This window comes from Bacillus rossius, chromosome 3 (assembly GCF_032445375.1).
Source record: "Bacillus rossius redtenbacheri isolate Brsri chromosome 3, Brsri_v3, whole genome shotgun sequence".
NCBI classification, from domain to species: Eukaryota; Metazoa; Arthropoda; class Insecta; order Phasmatodea; family Bacillidae; genus Bacillus; species Bacillus rossius.
The window spans coordinates 94,717,723-94,737,076 of record NC_086332.1 but is presented as its reverse complement, the minus strand read 5'-3'; the positions used below and the strand labels follow the sequence as shown (position 1 = coordinate 94,737,076).

The 19,354-nt window shown below is 37.1% G+C and overlaps 1 protein-coding gene across 1 annotated transcript in view; it reads right to left on the bottom strand.

The window, feature by feature from the left end:
• LOC134531039 (sialin-like) overlaps positions 1-12,579 on the bottom strand; it is an 89,659-nt gene extending 77,080 nt beyond the window's left edge. Inside the window, exon 1 of the mRNA XM_063366531.1 lies at positions 12,546-12,579. The gene's annotated coding sequence lies outside the window, so the exon portion shown is untranslated. The remainder of the gene's footprint in view (positions 1-12,545) is intronic.
• Positions 12,580-19,354: the final 6,775 nt, after the last annotated feature.

Here is a 19,354-nt window from a genome sequence, read left to right as displayed (position 1 = left end):
GCACGAGGAGCTGAAATAAGTCTTATAAGAAAGCCGGCCGGAGTAATTCTTTTCAAGCCAAAGCTGAAAGTAATGGATGTTGTTTGTCTAAAGCAGGCAGTGAAATTACATACAAGTTTACAGAATAGCCATATAAGATCTTTGACGCTTCTTATCCCGTCAGTGGACTGTACGCGAAGAACCAACTGCATCATGGCCCGCCGCCAGTTTTATACTTACGTATGAATACACTTGTAAACGATGGTTTGTATACTTATGTAGGTTGCCGACATCGATAGGTATTCTTTGGCAGCTCGATGTGGATTCATTCGAACACGTTTGCGCTAAACACGACATATTTTTACATAAGAGTGACATCGCGCACTGAAAAACGTTGCAGGTCTGTAACGCAACAGTGATGCAAATATTACATAGTTCGAACATTTTCTGGAGCACGACATTCACTTTGGGTAATGCTAAGCTACTTGATAGGTACACTTTACCCGCTTTAAAAGTGATAGCTTAAAAAAAAGTGTACATGGAAGCAGACTCAGCCATATGTTTATTGCTGTTGTGTTTGTCATAAACCTAATAAGTTCAATACGGCCTGTAAGTAGAACCCATGTTTTTTTTACGACTTGTGTACAAGCTGTGGTTGTAAAGCGAATTTATATTCTTAGTTAACAAACGTCTATCATAACAAATTTGGAATAAGGCTACCTTAATTTTTTTTCTAGAACGAAAATATCTGGAAATAAAAATCAAGGAAAAAAGCATGAAAGATTACGGATTTTTTTTCCAACAACAAATAATTTATGGTTTAACTGCTTTGTGTACTATATAAAAACATAACAAGATTTCAAAATTTTACATTTTTTTTTTACTATCCGTTATAGTTATGTTTTGTTTTAACTCATAAATATTTAAGTTGATTGCCAACGTCACGAGTGTACAATAATTTATGTCACACTGCTCCGGGTTGCAGATAAAGTAACAGGCGTGAAATTTGATTAGAAACGCGTTCTATTAATTCAGGCCCTTTAATTGGGCGTGACGGACCATGTGCCAAATATGTAACAATTATAAGTAGGTGAAGTATTAAACAAAAAGAACTTGAATGCAAAATAATGCATCTAAAAAAAATAATTTGCAAGGTTCTTTCATGGATGTTGTAATGTATGGGCAATATTTACTTAATTTTTGTTTTTGGATAAATTAATTGTGGTTTGTAAAATTTTAATAATTTTGTATAATTGCTGTAAAAAATTTATTTCCTGTCCTTATTAATTAATCGAGCTGTAGAAATAAGTTTATCTGAAAATTTACGTCATCTTCATTAAACATTGCCACTATTTATACTTTTTAACTTCCAAATGGTTTTTGAATTTTGTAATTAATAACGTACCATCCATAATTACATATGTGAGCGATCGGTCACTGACCTCATCTTCAATACTCCTCGTGACTCCTGCGCCAGGAGGAACATATATATACTCCTGACTAGCTTATTTAATATAGATCTTCCCTTGTTTTTATTTTTTATTTATCATTCCATGAACATTTTTAAAACAGAGAAGACCATCAGATATCTATCTAACCAAAAAGCATAGAAAAATAACATTTAGTTTTCAAAATATGATTTTTCTTTTAGTTTAAGATACATTTTATATAAACCTACATTTTTAAGTATGAAAACTTTTGTAAATAGTTAACCATTTGGTTAATACCAGTATAAATTTTTCTTCAGCGTTGTAAGATGTGTAAGATCATTTTGGAAAACTAAAATAATTAAAAAAAATATTGGGTAGTATAATAATTGTTTTTTGAATATTTATTAAAAATAGAAGGAAAACACTGAAGTGTATGTTCATGTTAAAAGTTAAATAAAATTTTTGTCGAATTAGCTAGCGAGACTGTAAAGCCACCAATAAATAGTTTGTAGGACAACTTTCAATGTGTTGATTGATTAGTTTCAATACTTTATTTCGTAATACATGATCTAGTATGGTAAGCTTTAGGATATTTGTAGTTTAAACAAAAGCAATGTTTTAGAGATACACGAATATAGTCACAGAGTAAGTCGAGCACATGGTACTGTGGCGAGGCACACTAAAAGCAATTCTGAGAATTTCTTTCGGTCATGGGATTATCTTTTACTGGTGCAGGTTGTGGGTTGTCTCCCTCTCACGCACGCACGCACACACAGGTAGCCTGCCTCCCCCCCGGGCCAGGGTCCACCACCACGCTACCTGTGCTGTGGCTGCGAGCTGGCTTCGCCGAGCGGCAGCACGAGACGGTGGAAAACTTTCAAGATTTGCAGAAATTGCGGAAAAGATATCTCGGAATTCAAAGCGATGACTATATGTTTTAAATACATGAATTTCTTCAGAAAAAAATTACATTTTTTTCTAGACTTGTACTTTTTTTCTGTCATTCTCCTAAGCAGTATAAAATGGCCCCAAAGTTGGACAAGTTGGTGATTTTTTATTTCATATTTTGATAGAAAAAAACATAAATGTAAAAGTATACAGACAGTTCGTGTAGTATCTTCTCGTGGGTGAAAAATTTTCAGATTCGTAGTGTCGATCAATAAAGTCCCATCATTATTTAAAAAACATAGTGTTCCGCTAACTTCTGAAGCTACTAGGGAGGCCCCTTAAGTCAGTGGACGGCGCGTGACGTCAATGGCCTTGCGGGGCCGTCAGCCAGCTCCGAACCTGGCGCGCGTCGCGGTCCTGTCTCTCGCGTTCGTAACAATATGTAATTCGTCCAAGTAAAAAGCACTGATAAGAAAATGAAGGGTCCTGCAGTGCGGAATTACTCATAATGTTTTTACACTTACGAAAAGACTTATTAAAGCATATTAGGCAAATTCTACCAATTTCAGGAGCAACACCACATACATTAAATTATTGTTCACTAATGATATTCGATTACGAAGTTATTTAAAAATCCTATTCGACATGATAAATGCTTTTTTATAACCATTAGACACAGATTCATTGAGACCTTTTTGAAAGGAGTAGGCTGTTCTTTAAAAGTAATAATTTTTCGGCACTTTAAGTTTAAAAATGCATTACACATTAACACTTCTACCATTCAATGCAATTTATTGGACATACGCCATTGCAGTTTGATCTATTTGTCAGAGACAAAAAATTCCAGAACGCAAATTAAGGATTAAAAATGAAAACATAAACCTTCAGAGAACAAGCCAAAATCAGCATATGTCATATAAACACAACGATGAACATAAACAGAAATTATGGACAACACAACGACGGAAGATCAGAAGAACACATTCAAACTCAAATATCAGAGAGAAAAATAATTCCGTAAAGGAATTCAGTCATGAAAATAAATAATAACTGCAGCACAGATAAACTCAGTGGGCTGTTAACGACGAAACAGTTTCAACAATAACAGTAAATGCAAATAGACAACAAAACTTGAACAACGCAGAAAATATAAGAACTCAACGATGAAGATAAACATATAAACACGTTTTTTTTACATCCTTTTTTGATTTTGAACCAACTTCTAAAGGCTATAGCATGGGTAAAATTTTTTTGGGGGCGAAATCCTGTTAGCACAATTCTTGTCTCTACTGGTTGTAACTGCTGTAACTTTTTAAAGCAAATCGGTGTTGGTGACCTGACACATTTTATTAATTGCCTGAATTGAGGTGGAATGGCCCATCAATTTGGAAATGATTAGTAAAAAATACCGGCAGTTATCATGTCCATTGTGATATATATATATATTTATTTATATATATATATATATATATATATATATATATATATATATATATATATATATATATATAGTTACCATGATAATGTGGAGAGAAAACTGTGTTCGTCAGGTATAGCCAAATTAATTGGTTCAGATTTATTTATTACTAATGTCTACACCATAAATTTATTAAATAAACTCAAGATCTCTGTAGGCAGCAATTAATTTTACACTGGTCATTGAAACATTAACACTTTCCACTGGAGCTTGGCTGGATAGTGGCACGCTCTTCTTCCGCCTCTGTCCGCTTCCTTCGCACACTCACGGACACAACAGGTTTTCTATTACATAACAGTTGCGACGTTTCTGGAACTGGCATCTGTTCCCGTCCTCAGGCACAGACATAATGTGGTGATTTTTCGATGCCGCTGCAGGCAACGATTTGGAATCCATATTACATTTGCAACTAATGTCAGCTGCAATATGAGAGTTTATATTGAAGTACAAACATCTATCTATATCTATAAAATTGGATGTTGGTATGTATGGCGTTTATAAACTCGGACACCGTTTGACCGATCGCCATGAAAGTTGGCACATCGAAGTGTTTTTTCATGGAGAAGGTTTTATATGCTGTCCATTTTTTGTAACTCACCGTAAGATGACGCTTCGGCGTATCAACTTCTAAACTGTTCAAGTGGTTGCCAAGGGTAAACAGAGAATCATAGATCATAGACATAGAAACAGTAATTGTGTGTCATTTCTCCATGTCCACCACACTGTCATACTATATAGCGCTATCAACCTGTGTTCAGCCTTACGGTGATTAAAAATTCCTGGTGCAGTTACATGTTACAAATCCATTGACACAGTTACAAAAGAGGATCAAGCTGTTAATTATCCAGTCGAATTCCTCAATTCATTGTAGCCACATGGAATCCCAATGCACAAACTGACGTTTAAAATTGGCTCATCAGTACTGTTCCTTTGGAATATGAACACGCCAAAGTCATGCAACGGAACCAGATCTGTAAAAATAACTGATGCTAAATGTACTTGAAGCAAAAAAAAAAAAATAATGGCAAATGTAAAGGAGAAGATGTGCTGATACAGTGCTTTCCAATGATTCCCACTGATTTCCCCGTCACGTTAAAACGTCTGCAATTTCCTGTGCGCCTTGTGTTCGCGATTACAATAAACAAAGCTCAAGTGCAGTCACTGCGCGTTGCCGGATTAAATTTAACGAAACCATATTTTTTTCATGGTCAACTATATGTTGCTGGATCCAGAGAAGGCACTCCAGAACTCCATACATGAAATCAGAAAAACCAAAAATATTGTTTATCAACTTAGGTACGTTACGCTCGATGTTAGTATTAGTTTGAAATTTTTAATTAGTTCAATTAGATAACAAATAGAATAGTCAAAAAATATTGTTCATTCAGGTGAATTATTGCTAAAAAATGTATATTTTATATCAACAAACATAATGAAATCTTATTAATATAATTTATCTTTCATTTTTACAATTTTTTGTAAGGATATATAGTTTAATAACACATTATTGATTCTAGGTAAAATACAAACCATTAATTTTTAGACATAAAACAATAAAATAAATATACATAGGCAGGACAACGTCTGCCGGGTTCTGCTTGTTTAATAATATAATAATACTCAAGAATAAGGTAACTGCTCCCTGATGATGGCAACTGCAATGTCGACCGAAACGTAGGTGAATTATTTGCCAAGGACACGGCTACAACCCAGAAGCCAAGCTACTTCACTCCAGCTAGTATATCATAGACAAATGGGTACGTGTTCTTGTGTACGCACGTTAGAAGTTATCTTTACTTGGTGTAATAAAAAAAATAACTTGAATTTTGCAAGGAAATAATTAATAGAAATAAAATAATTAATGAACTGGAGTGATATTATAAATATGAATGGTAAAATATATATTCAATCAAATAAAAACATTAATAAATACTTAGAATTAAATATTAAAATAAACACTTGTGTAATTTTATTGATTTAATTTAGTAAAATAACATAGATAAACTTTAATTTAAAATGAAAATAAAAAAAATCCTGAATATTTATAATATTTAATTATTTAATAGTAATAACTTTATAATTTATAATAAAAATAAATTATACATACGGGAACATAACCTAACTTATATAAATCGGCATACACTTGAAAATAGACTTGATAATTCGTAAACACAATTTTTATCACTAGTATTAACGATAAATGATTTAAATATATAGACAAGTATTCAATTTCAGTCACTATATGATTTAAAAGTACATAATTTTTTTTAATTTGTATCTAGCCTTTTATCATCCTGTGAAAATTTGGAAGGACGCATCGTAAAAATTCACTCTCATCATTTTTTCATAACATGCCTAAAGTAGTATACATCAAAAATAACTGACGTTATATACTATCCATGCAGTTACCAATGAAAGCTAACGACGAGTGAGGGAATCAGAAAGATTACATTAAGCGAGTGTGCTCTCAACGAGCAGATAGTTGACTATCTCAGTGTAACTGAGCCTAAATACAGTAGTGTGCGAGTCTGCGTTCGCGTGCGGAATGTATAAAATACTATATTATTCCTGCTGTGAAGGGAAAGCGTGCTATTGGCTGGCAGGGAGCGTCTGCGTCTGCGTAAGGACTCTAATTCACACGTTTGCGCTCATGTTTGCTCTAACGCCGCCATTCCGCTAGTGTACGTTTATTCACACGTTTGCATTCACACACACTCACAACCAACCACTGCGTCTCCATAAATTCCTGTTTTTTTTATAGTATTCAGGGATTGTATTAGAATAACATGGCCTCAATTGTTATCTCGTAAAAAAGAAAATATTCTACTGGATGTCCAAACAATTTTTTTTTCCCAGTTTCAATAGTATAACAGTTAAATTTAAACTATTTACAACAAGGTAACCAACCTAGTTTTTCTTACAAATGTTCAACATGTGCACCTTTAGTTATACGGCACACATCCAACCTAAAGTCCAATTCTTTCCACACTTGTGGAATCCCGCAATAGTCTCTTAAATTCTGTGTCTCAACTCTGGCAAATCATTAAGTAGCGGCGGAACGTAGACACGATCTTTTATAAAACCGAAAGGGAATAATTGCAAGGCGTTATGTCAGGTAAACGTGAGGCCTGTGAAATAGATCTCTGACATTTCGACAATTATGACCAGTCCAACGATCAGGGACTTCGACGTTCAACCACTCTCGTACAAAGAGATTTCACGTACGTTGAACTGATATTACAGATTCACTCTTAGCAAATTGCAGAACACAAAACATTACTGCAAGCTAGAAAACAACAAAGCAGTACTCGCGCATGCACTTATCTAAAACTGTTTGAGTTACTCTTAAAGACCTTGTACCAACATAATAAACGCTTACAGTTGATATTATTAAATTTTATAACTGTGATATTCTTGTATGGACATACTGTAGTTAAAATGTACTTATTTTGCCCCGAATTACTTCTCCGTACAATCCCACGTCAAAAAAAAGTTTCAAGTGAAACTGTGACAGTGACCTTGGATGGAGTGATAAGGTTGGCAACCTTGAAGGCGGATCGTAGTACTATGAATAAAAGCTACCATACAACACAATGGTATAAAGAAAAGCTCAAACACTGCGTATTCTAACTACCAGCTTCCCGGTTTACAAAACTCAGCTTTTGCAAATACACCCCACCGTAAATGAAGTCTAGTTTAACAGAGTTTATTTTGGAAACGCGTCGTTCGAGAAAACGTGGACGCGAATGTGTGAGTGAAAGAGGTCTAAGCGAATTGTCCTGCTGACACCACATTTTAAGCCTCAGTTACCTGACGGGGTTTACACGCCACTCACTTGCGAACAAACTTGCCCTTAGGAGTCTCGGCAACAAGTGGACCTATTAACACCACTGGAAAATCATGTTGGCAAGACTGCATCTCCAGCTAAATATCTTGTCATTCATCAGTGTTGCACTTACTGCTCGAAGGCACACAATTACCAGTCGTTAGGTAATTGACGAAAATTGAAAAATGGTTTCTTAGTTACTGCAGCCAATTATTTACGTAATGTGATTGAACATGGGTAGTAGGTTACGTAAGTGTTTCACAAGAGCGGTTTACCTTGATTTTAGATGTGTGACTTTAAGAGATTACGCTGTGCGTTGATTTAATTTTTCTTACCGCGAAACTGCAAATGAAATATCGTCAAAATTGTAGTTTCGAATGTTTATTTTATGAACCAAATCTCGTAAATACAAATAAACAGGGACACAAATCACGGATTTGCTGGGAAAGGAACCCGCAAAGACCTTCGCTTCCTTTCCCCCCAACCCGGAATATGCCGAAAAAAAAAAAAAAATAATCAAACCAAAGAGGAAATTGCAAGGAAGTTCGGACTTAAATCCAAGCACAGGCACGCGCGTATGGGAATCCAGTGGACTAATTTAAAGTAACAACTGCGTCATATTGCTTGGTGGGTAAAGGGCGGTATGCCAGTTCTCCAAGAACTTCCAACAACTACACGAATATTTTATAATAACGGTTTCAAATGTAAATTTGTATTACTCATCAAACAGAAGAGTATGTATAAAGCACACACTGCAAATATTTCTGGGCTCTATTCCACAAATGGTTTCACACATGTGCAGAAAACTGCTACATGTTTAAGGTGATGTGGGTTCTGGCACAGTGATGGAGCAGGATGCACCACAACAACCGTCCACTGTGCCGCACACGAGACTGCTCACAGACTGCTGGTCGCTAGAGTGTGCGGCTGACTCTAGACGCCTGCGCCCGGCTCGTCGCCTGCTTCCCGCGCAGCGCTTGAACGCCACAGCGCTGCGATCGCGCGTCCTCTCAGCCAATTGAGTGGTCACCCGAAGCCCGCCAAATTCAAATTTGTGCGTTACTGTTCACGCCTCCAAATTTGCAGCGTTTCGTTCTTGAAGTTTACTACCTCCCATTAAATTCATGCACAGCAATAATTAAGAAGCCCCCTTACAGCGGTGGAGGGGGGAAGGGGCTACCTGCAATTGCAAAAGCCTGACTGAAATCTCATGGAAAATTTTCTGTACATTGAAAAGTTTCATGCTTATTGCATGCATGTAGGCCAACATATGGGCAGTAAAACCTAACGCAGGCACAGTGTCCGGAGATGACGTGCGGGTTAACCCCGCGAGCAGAACTCTCGGTCCACGCCTACCCCCTCCTCCCGGGAAGTTTCCACAGGCCCCCCTTGTGAATCCTCCAAATTTGTGCTCTTGCATATACGTACACATATCTTGAGAAAGATGACATTTTTTGCTTCTTACTGGCATTCATTATTTTATCAATGTTGATCAATATCACGCAAACAAAAAGTGTTATGTTGCGTGCGCTGCTTGCCATCAACATTTAACGAAGGAACGAAAGGAAACGTAGTCACAACAGTACTATATATCGGGGATCGCCGCGCGGTGCGGTCGCCACGTGGCGCTGCTGGGCGCGCAGTTGTCTTCGGAGCCGCTCAGCTGGCCACCGAGAAGTGTGGGGTGATACTGCAGCAAGACTAACAATTGATCCTGGCGTCAGTGGATGAAGTTATTTGGAGACTAGCGTAGCAATGCCTCAATTCCCCCCCCCCCCCCCCTTTTTTCTTTTTGTAATTTGAAATAGGTATACATTTACAAAGAAGCTCTCTATCTCTCTAATTCTTCTTCTATTTTTCTATGTATACCATTCTTTAACTTTCCATATATATATATATATATATATATATATATATATCTAGTATCTATATGTGTCATACTGTAGTAATAAAAATATTTAAAAAAAAATCATGTGTTTAACTATCTATATATTTACCTGTTACATGTGTAACATATATATATATATATATATATATATATATATATGTATATATATATATAATATTTAAAGACGACGGTAACCCTCTTCCTGCATGTAATGTTTGGAGATTATTAATCTTCAGTGTAGCATATTAAACATAGTTTTGTATTTTATTCCAGCGTAATATATATTTATGATGTTGAAATTATAGAGGTGAGCGATTTATGAATGTTTTCTTAATGCAAATAGCTAAATTTTTAATTTTAAAAAAGCAATGCGAAGCTAGTATCCAAATATGTTTGTAATTTTTGTTAAGATTTTCACTGCTGTTTGTCTAAATAATGGTATCATTAATACCGTACAGTTGGAAAACCAAACTAATTTTCTTTTCACATAAAATGTTCAGTAATACTTGTACGAGTATTAAAATGGTTTAAATTTATAACAGGGAAACAACATTAAATATTTTAATTCAGTAAATTTTTCACTACTAGTAGTTTAAATCTTTTGCATGAATTTAAATTTATTTATTTTATTGGAATGGGTAATTAAAGGAGAAATTTAATCACAATATCAGCTGAAAAAATGTATGAGTTAAAAAGTAAATAGTTTATAAAAGAGTCGTCATACAATGAAGTGCCGCTGGAGGGCATTGCTAATAATCGTTCGTTATTGTAGCCCTAGAAAGTGTACACAGGTGAACAGTATGAGTTGTCTACTTCCAGCATAGCAGTGATGGGGAACAACAATATATTAACACTGTGGCTTCACTTTACCCTTCATAATTGAATTCGCTGTATTCCAAATTGTTATAATCCAGAGAGCTGAACTGTAAAGACTTCTAAAGACGATCTCTCTCATGAGGTTAATCTTTTTTATTAGCTTTCTAAATCCCCAATGAAGTCAATAAATTAGGTTATTGTTGCATGTAAAATTTACCTAAGCAGCACTTCTAATCTGTCACTATTTTAATTTACAATTCTAACAGTAAAAAATGTATAAATAACATCAACCTGTTATCAGTATAAAAGTTTTAAACAATGTTTGTTTGACGTTCCGAGCTAAGAGAGACAGCATATAAGTAACCAAATTAATTTTAAATAAGAATATTAAAAAAAACTATAACAAGAAAACACACATTTCGTTTTAGTCTGCAGGAAAAATTAGATAACGAATTTCATATTTATACTATAAAAACCTAGAAACTTCTCGAACATTCTAGGAACTTTTAGAACATTTAGGAATCTTAGGTACCAACTCTATATCCTCAAATATTCTAAAAAGGATAATAGATCAATTTCGCATATTCCACACAGTAAAAAGATTAATAATATTTTATATTTATACATACAACACTTTCGTAAAATGTATATAATATTCTCTGTAAAAATAACATGGCTATTAGCCTAGCTTTGGCTTGGCGCAGGTATGCTCATTATGTGCTGTGCTGCTAGAAAACACTCCAATGAAAATAACATACCTTTTCACTTTAAACAAGCTGAGCATTAAATGAATCTATCTTGCCGTTACGGTAATGGCTACAGTAATCAAATGAAATTCACCCAATGATATTGGAGATATTTAAAAGATTTACGTAAATGCCAAAACGGGCTCGATATATTGTGTCTACTTCTGTGACCTTATGTTCGTTACCCTTTCCAGTAAGAGTTGGTCGTGTCAAAAATTGTTTCAGACAAGAAGTTTTTAGATTCTTTTTTTAACGTTGACGTCTAAGGGCGTTATGACTTTTTTGTTCTTAATTATTTTTTCACCCCTTGTGCGGGGTGAAAACAAAGGTTTTTGGTGTTACTCTTAGAAGTATAATAACTGCAAACCAATTGAATATTTTAAATTTTAAGGATATTATAGTGATTTTCAAGTTCATTAAAATAGACTTCCCTCATTTCACCGCTTGGTACAATTTTTTGCATTAACTTACTCAAAGGCTATTTTCCATGTCTATATTTTATTAATCAATCTGTAAGTAATATGTGCAAATTAACAAGCAGTTATCATGTCCATAAAAAGTGCACTTATATAAAATATAATATAATGAAATTTTGCGATATTCGGAGATATTTTCTATAAGACAAACCATTATAACGAGTTCAATAGTAGGTAATCAGTTTTAGAAATCTACGTAAAATTGTTAAATTTTCGAATTGGTTTTACGTAACGATTTTATGGAATTTCAGTGCTTTTGGACCATAAATGTTTGTCATATTTGAATTACTAGAATAGTATTCACAGAGTGCTGCTTTTGTTTGCTTGGGATGGTGTCTTTTTTCGTCAGCAAATTCGTTAGTGGATTAAAAAAAAAAAAAGATAATTTTGTTAGCACGGGTATAAAATATTTAAATCGTTGCGTCATATTTACCGTCCGCGTAAAGCGTTAAGTTGGCTGATATCAACAGTAACTATACGAGGAGTCACGTGTCAAAACAGTAGCTGCCGAAGCTGAGGGTGAAAGGTGAAATGTGACTGTCGACCGGCCAGCCACTCCCGACAAGGCGGTCCGAGTTCGATCCTCGGCGGGGAAACGTGACGGACGTTGCCGCGCGGCAGCGGGGTCTTTCCCGGGCTGCCAAATGATGCACCAGCATCTCTCCACCGTTCCTCGTCTCTAGCGATCTCCATGTCGCCCCGCCTGCCTGTGCACACACGCGGTGTGCGGAGCTTCAGAACGAACCAGGTAGTTTAGAATCTGCTTGAGATATCCACATGTGTCTCTGTATAGAAAAAATCATTTAATGATACACGTAGAGCAGATGAGCAGTCTTTTCTTTTTTCTTAACTGTGTCTTTAGAAGAGTAAAATTAGCTTACACACGTTTTTGTTTCTGGGTAAATTTTAGGCATGAAACACCTAGGAAGGAATTGTGAAAATCACTCGCGCCGTGTAATGGTATGGCGGTAGTTGGCCGGGCCACAGCACCGGCACAGACGCACCTATGACGAACTGACCTGCGGCTGGAGGCGGAGAGCGGTCCCGCGCTGCGGCTAGTTGGAGACTGGCCGGCGCGTTGCGCAACTGGGCTCGCAACAACTGGAGACGAATACCTGTTTGTCGAGGCGAGGTCACGCGGTGCTGCCTCGGCCCCTCCCGCCGCCCGGATCACCACCGAGCAGAGTCACATCACGCGGCAGAGCGGTTCAAATTACGTCACTCACCAACAACTATTTTACTTTATTTTTTCCTGAACGAAACTAGGACAAGGAACTTTTATTATCTTTGAAAGATTTGTGCAATGGGAGTGCATGACTTGATGTAGGCTTTTGGACATACGCCATTGCTTAGCACATGTATGTCTGCAGAAGAAAACTACAAAAAAACACAAATGACAAAAAACACAAATCAAGCAAAAATTGCTGTTGTCAGGATTTAACGCCACACAATATTCCACAACAGGAATATGGTCAACAAAAAAGGAAAAAACAAAGAAAAATGGACTAACAGAACGTTTTTGTCTCGTTTTGACTGTTGTGCAGAATTTTTTTGGGTTCAATATTTTTTGTGCTGTCATCATTTGTGGGGGTTTTTCGTTTCTCTTTTTTTTTTTTTTTGGAAAACTATTGTGTTTGTTTTGTCTTTTCGTTTTGCTGTGTTTTTTGTCTCGTTTCAACTGTTGTGTTGAATTTTTTTGGGTTCGGAATTTTTGTGCTGTCATCATTCGTGGTTTTTTTTTTTCCGATCTGTTAGTCCATTTTTCTTTGTTTTTTCCTTGTTTATTGACCATATTCCTGTTGTGGTATATTGTGTAGCGTTAAATCCTGACAACAGCAATTATTGCTTAATTTGTGTTTTTTGTCATTTGTGTTTTTTGTAGTTTTCTTCTGCAGACATACATGTGCTAAGCAATGGCGTATGTCCAAAAGCCTACATCAAGTCAAGGAACTTTTAGCTTGTGTTTTTTTTTTTTTTTTAAATAGTTTGTTATCAACAGCGAAAATCCTCAACTTGTTTGGAAAACCTTTCGAAAATTCGACGGACTGTTTTGTGAGTAGTATCTGATCCAATACTACTGGTGGTAGTCGGCTGGTTTTGGGTATCTGCATGGATATGAACTTAGCTGTGTGATCATGCGGCAGTATAGTTTGAAGTCAAGATTTTCTGCGGTTTGAAACTTTCGTCTATACTCCCGGAAGACGTCGTTAACAAGCTAGTTTGATTTCTTTCGCGCGAAGAAAAACATTATTATGTCATTTAGCGAGACCACCTATAGAAAGAATAATTTTAATGTGGCCCCAAATAAAGAATTTAGACGTTGTCTAAGTCATTTTTAGTAACTATTAAATATTGACTTATAAAAACTTGTTATTTATTTCTTGCTAGTCAGTTTGTTATGGATACATTTTCGTATAAACAAATTATTTTAAAATCCTGGCACCAGGAAATTTGCGATTTCTTGTTACATAGTAAAAATGTGTACCGAAATAATTTATAGTATTTTAATAATATTTTATCACTACATTGTCTGTTTGGGAAATTATATTGGTCAAATATCCAGTTCTGAACAAGGTATTTTTGACTACGATAAATTGTCTAGTCATGGTCATTGTTGCAAAATAAACAGTTGTTTGAAATTTCTTTACGATGGTTTGCCTTGTACAGTCGGCCCAATTCGAATGCATAGCCTTTTGTTGATGTTTTTATTTCTCCTTTTTGAGCTGACCGCCGTCGGAGATATTTTATTTAAAAAGGTCTAACATAAAATTTGCCAAATAATTAAATAATTGTCTAATACTTCGTGCAGGGTTTACATATTGTGTGCTCGTCCTCTAAGGAGGAGAGCACACAGGTCCATTCAACTCCCATCACCCTTCACCGCCTGTAATGACACGATGATGTATAAAACCAAGCGATTTGAAAATTGCTCCAGATACCAGAGCGAGACCTGTTTACGAAAAACATTCAAGAATACGCTGATGGCAGATGAGTAGTTCTGTATCCATATTTCGTTTTTGAATTGAATTTTTGTAAGAGTGAAAATGAGTAAAACGCGTGTTTTCAGAATAATTTTTAGGTGAGAAACACCCGTTACAGATATTAGAAAGCACCCAAGGGCTTTACATTTCCCTTTTATCTTAATTTCTCCGCAATATAATTTTATGGTTACAGATCAAATCTCACAGTTGCGCTATGCACGACGATAAGAGTGGACACTATTTGAGAGCCTTGTGTTTAGAGGAGATATCGCTCTAGAAGCACTAGCAACAGCCGATCTTATCAGCCCACCTCACTAACACAAATGCACCCTTGAATAGGCGGGCCCCTTAAACCCTCATTTATTCATTCATTAATTCATTCCATCATTTTTTGATTCACTTCCAGGTGGCATTTCGGATCTGCCAAAAAAATATTGTCCAGTGATAATATTTTACACTGTTACAAAATGAATAAGAACCTTTTGAAAATTTGGCAGTTGGTTTAACGTGAAACGTCTATGTGAGCGAGTCACTCTTGGTGTGATGGACTGAAATGTAAACGAGACATTGGCCGCCTACTAAGCCAGATGTGTGTGTGCTATCTTCCTCGATGTGTCCCCTGGAGCAGCACAGCAGCGGTGGAGGTGGTCGGGCCACTAGCGCCTGGCAGCTCTGCGCCGCTCCAGAGACAGTCTCTGTGCCGGCCACTGTGCCTGGCCCGCAGCGATATTCCTGCTGGCTCTTGCACGGGCTCAGGCTGGCGGAGTGTATTTTGATACCTTTTATAGGCTTACTTTACATTTTTACATACCAATATTTTCTGAAATACACTATTTTTTGCTTAAATCTAAAGACCTAAATGAACTCTACACACGAACACACGATTCACCGCGCTATCTCGTCTGAGTCGTGAGCTGCACTGAGTAGAAAGGAGCGAGAGCGCCGGGTGTGACCAATACGCGCGGGTCCCTTTCCCCGCCAACCCGCCCGTCCGCGATGCAAACTCAAGGACGTATCAGCGAACTGACTGACTAATAGTTTGAGAATCATTAAGGGAAGACGATATAGACCTTTTCGTTAGTACGGTACAAATTTCTGTTCTGGTACCCTATGCCGGCAGCAAGAAGACATTTATGAGTGTGACGTCATCGCTAAACAAGAATCTTCCCTCCTTCCTCCTCTCCTTATTGCCCCCTCCCTTGTGGTCTGTACTGCCTCCCCTCCTTTTCCCCTACTCCAATCTTCTCTCTGCGCATGCGCTCTAGCGGCCGGTCGTCCTGGAAGTTGCAACGGCTGACTGACGTTCTTATTATTTTAGGTTTGAACGAGGCAACATGTAGCTAATTGGGTAGCAGGTAGTTCTCCGTGTCCGGCGTGTGTGGGCAGCATGAAGTTTAGGGTATGTGATTAAATTTGGATTAGCCTTTTCCTAAATTTGTTTTGGATTGCCTTTGGAAATTTTGGTTGGCTTGCCATTAATTATATCATGTAGGAATCATTTGTGTGCAATAATATAGCTCAGTCGTTCTGATTGGCTGTTTTGCCTTTGGGCTTTGCCCAGTATTGACAAGTTTTTTTTAAAAGTCAACTTTAATGCTCACGAGTGGTCGGTGCATGGCACTCTCTATATTAAAAGGCGTTAAGATAAACATCGCGAGGAATTTAATGCTTTAATAGTAACTGTGTATGTGTTGCTTTTACCGACTCCGCGGGGTCGTTAAAAATATGTTTAATAATTTAATTGTTTTATTGTATTGCAGTTTGTACTTCATGGAATAGAGTATTGTGATCGTACTTACGAAGGTTCGTGAATCCATGAATGGTTAGGTTAGGTAGTCATGTGCAAAGTTGGTTGTGCAGTTACGCCTTAATTGTTTTTGGTCGTTATTTTCATGAACTTTGTACATTATGTGCTTACTTGCGACTTATCGCTGTCAGTTTCATAGTTGCATGTTACTTGTTTTGAACAAATAAACTGTTATTTGTGGGACGAAATTGTGTAAATTCTTTGGAAAGTATTATTTTTTGTAAGAGTTCACATGTCCTTCATTAGGCACCTTGCTTATTCAATGCTCATGTTCTATTGCAGTTTTCTATTCAATTAACTGGTAAATACTTGTACTAATCCCCAAGGTTGGTACAACCCGTATGTTGCGATGAGATTTTAAAGACGTTCCACCTCAAAAAAAAATTAATTGGTAATCATTGCTCGACTGATTCGTGCCGTAGTTGATGCGCGAGCCATAAGGGTCGGGCCTCCTTGCCTCTTGCGTGTGAAACTGAACACTTTGAACTGCACTGCACTTGTTGAAACTTCCGTTAACCTGCTGGCCAGTTGGCTGGAGGGCTGTTTGATACAATATCTTAGCCCAAATTCTGCCTAAGAAAATGGCTTCGCACATGCACAAGGTGAAATGATTCGGAAACATGCTTTGAAGAGCTTAAAAATTACATTCCTTTGTAATTTACCAATCACATAGGTGGGAAATTATTTTTTTTATGGTGGAGCCTATCAATGACCATTAAAAAATATAGTTCAAATGTAAAAGTTCTGGTTTATGCCACTTGGTTTAATGGAAAGGCTGAAGGCGACTGGACACGAGCATTGGTGGTATGTTGGGATTGACGAGAGGGTAATAAGTTCTAAGTAGTTCAGATACAGCATTGGTTAAATTTGTACCCTAGTGATGTATGAAACACGCTGTTCAACTTGCATAATTAATAAAACATCTTCAACTCGTTCCCAAAAAAATATTTGAATACCTCAAGTACTAATAAGATACTTTAGCGTGCTCTGCCGCAACATTCACATACCTGAGCCTCTGATGCTGGAATGACAGAAGAGCAACGATGCGATACGAATATGTCGATGCAACAATAAAATATCACATTACTGTGAACCTACGGTTTTACCTCCGAACCAAGCAAAATTAAAAAGATTGTACATAAAATGTTTATTGCTGTTACATACGCACTAAATATACGACAGCCATCAATAGATATGTTTGAGAGAAATTTGTTTAGTTAAAATTTAAAATTATTAAATTGTAAGAAACACGTGCGTAAACACGTTTCAGCAATTTCACAGATAAATTTACTAACAAAATCTTAAAAATAGAATAATAATAAATTTTTAAGGCTTTGTTCACTAAAATTTACCTAGAAAATATTTTTAATGTGTCAACGCACAATGAAAGTTAAATTTCAAACTAACACTTTTCTCTCAAATATGTAGATTCAAAGAAAATCTGTCGTATGCTTGGCTCGAATGAAAAGGCTAAGAAACATTAAATAAGTAGTTAAAGAGTTAATTATTGTTTGTCGCGCGAATGAGAAGTATGTGTTCATAATAAAGCGATATCTTGTATCGCGCCTGTCATGCTGAGTCCAGCATGGAGATGCACGATGGGGTGGAAGTGTCGTCACGGCTGTATTGCGTGGAACGGTGGGAAGGGGAGGGGGTCGCCCATATGCCAGCCACTCAGGAGCACTTAGACCTCATCACGGCCGATACGCCACTACAAACACCGCTGATAGACCCGCCACACACAGCCACACAGAGATAACACACCGCGCTCTCAGCGCCGGGGCAGCGTGCAGTCCCACCACCTCGTGTAAAATAACATCGCCATATGAAATGATCTGAGGTGTGGAGCCCACGCTTGTTCCTTTATACGCAAGGAACGCAGTGTTATGAGTCTCACGCAACGCACGGGCGAGCAGGCCTCACCAAGAAGCCTCCTTCTGGGCGTGGCTGTGGCTGCCGTATTTGAGGCCTCGGGTCCGCGGCTGTGTTGACAATCCTTGTTCCTCCCCCCCCCCCCCCCCCCAAAAAAAAATCTTTCGCAACGTTGGCCGACCTCGCGACGAGGCGGTGTCCCACCAGGGTCTCCACAGTTAGTACTTTTATAACTTTTTTAGTGGTTTAGTACAGATCTAGTACATTTTCCTTTAATATAATAATATTATTGTAACTCCAATATGTTTTATTACTAAGCGTAATTATTTTTAAAAAACTGTGGAATGTATGTGTGTGTGGTGTGATATTTAAGTTCGAGCATTGCAATGTCATAATAACTTCCTAAATTGTTAAAAACCATAATAAATTATAATCTAACACTTTTTTTTCTAATCTAGTACTTTTTTCTCGCCTAAGTTGGTAAGAAATATTTTTTCCTTGTGGACACCCTGTGTCCCACTGTTTTGCCCTGAAGCCTGTGTTGTAGCTTACGTCGCAGCGAGGCCTGCTCCTCGTGCGCTGCCTGCGTGTCGTAACAGCAGCTACGCAACAGCGCAACACGCAACTAACACCACAAAATAGCGGTTCATAAAGCACGCAAGTCGCAAGACGTCATCAACCCCATCACTTAAAATTGTATAAAAAAAAAGTATAATGAGTTTTTAACCCGGCTTCTTTTGATAATTCATGTTTATCACGGAAACAAAACAAATTTTCAATGGTTTGATTTAAAAGTGTTATTTTCTCTAATTGCGCTAAATTTTTAACAAGTTTAAACATGTATAAGTATAATACATAAATCATTGCGGACATATATGCAAATAACCTCTGCCTTTTTAAAAATTTTCGGAACACTTATCTTTAAGTATGGCCGTCTGAAACGCAAGCAAAAACGCAAGAAAATTGAGGGTTGCGTTAATTGCGCTTTGTGTGGTTTATAAATTGGTGTATGTACTATAATGTGGTTACTGAACAATTTTTGGCTTGCGTTCTCGCGAAGTTTCTAAACCATGCCATGAAGCAGCATTACCAAGGATTAACACGCACAGACATGACGACTTTGAGGATGAACCCGTCACGAAACAAGGCAGGAGCTCATGACGCTGGA